The sequence below is a fragment of the Aphanomyces astaci genome, assembly GCF_000520075.1.
Source record: "Aphanomyces astaci strain APO3 unplaced genomic scaffold supercont1.536, whole genome shotgun sequence".
Taxonomy (NCBI): Eukaryota; Oomycota; class Saprolegniomycetes; order Saprolegniales; family Verrucalvaceae; genus Aphanomyces; species Aphanomyces astaci.
Genome location: NW_009798799.1, coordinates 3,923 through 5,444, shown reverse-complemented (window position 1 = coordinate 5,444; position 1,522 = coordinate 3,923).

Sequence of the window (1,522 nt, the reverse complement as noted above, 5' to 3'; positions counted from 1 at the left end):
TGCGAGATCCAAAATATTTTTTTTAGCCAACGAGCCAATAATATTTTATCTTATCATTTATATAATTGAGAATTAGACAATTGAATATTTAAATGCAGCAAGCAATACAATAATTGTATTGGCCATGCGCTGCAATACAATAGTGGATTGTTTTTATCCGGAAAATTGCTAAAAAAAAATCCCATACCCTAACGACAGCTCCCCGCACCACCACCAATACGCCTGCAACCACACCAGCAGCTCCTGCGACTACACGCTCAGGATGACCACGTTTCAGCGTGACAAAAAATGTCGGCTAGATCTAGGTAGCACAAGTCCGGTCCATCGCAGCCGTACATTTCACAAATTCATAAATGGCGACAAGAGCTGGTGAAATCCCTTTGTAACTCGATAAACATACTGTATTCCAGGCCTCGATAAAACATACTGACAATTGTACGCTATGTCTATCCGGATTCGGATAAGAGCAGATCAGTGTCCGACTCGTACTACTGTAGTAAGTTTTACACATATCTGGCCAGACAGCCTTGCAACTTCCTCTAACCTGTCTTCTTCCTCAAGCCTGAAATTCATCATGGATAGTGCCAATTCGTCCGCGGCGTTCACTTTTCTTCGGGGGATCTTGTAATGGATGCAGCCCTTCGCCTCGATAATGAAGTTCATAACACTGCGTCGTGTCATGAACGCCTTCTCCACAGTCACAGCGGAAATCAGCTTGAAAGAGCACTGGACAGCAGCAAGGAGTTCTTCTATTGTTTGGCATTCCAGGGTCTGCTGGAGGACTTGAATCGAGTTGAAAAAGCCCAGATCAAGGACGTTGAGATCCGGCGACTGCGCCAGTTGGTTTCAATACGAATGTCCCAGCCACCGTGTAGACCAGCAGCCACAAACTCAGTATCGCCCGATGGAATGTGGGGGCGAACGTTATCGTGTTAGATATTTAACCTAGCGGTATTGTACATGGGCGCTTGGATATTTGGCAATACCGGTAGGGGTGGCAGCTGAGATGTACTACTGTAGTATCTTGATTTTTTGTATACTCTTATCCGTATATAATATCCGCAGGCAGGTGGGACCTTTAACCTCCCACTGCAGAGATAAAACGCAATGATATCGGTATTTAACGTATTTGATTTTGGGTTTAACTACATTAATTGAACGTTAAATAATAAAACCTCCATACTTCGACGATTTGGCTAGATGAAGTGCACCATAGCGAATACAGAGTACTCAACCCATTACGTGACAAACCTCAACAGTTGGCGTTGCAGTTGTCCTCAGGAGTTCCTTGCGTGTAAGCGCCTCATCCGCATGTTTAAGATTGAGCATTCACCTATTTACACTTTGAATGACCCTATTTCATGCATCTTTACTTGAAGTGATTCTGATCCCAAATCATTGATTTGGCACGATGAACATCGTGATTATGTCAATATTTGTACACGATTTTATCGAAGGAATTTGGCGGATAAGGTGACTTAGCGAGGGATGACTTTTGGCGATCGAGTAGTAGTCTTGCGCC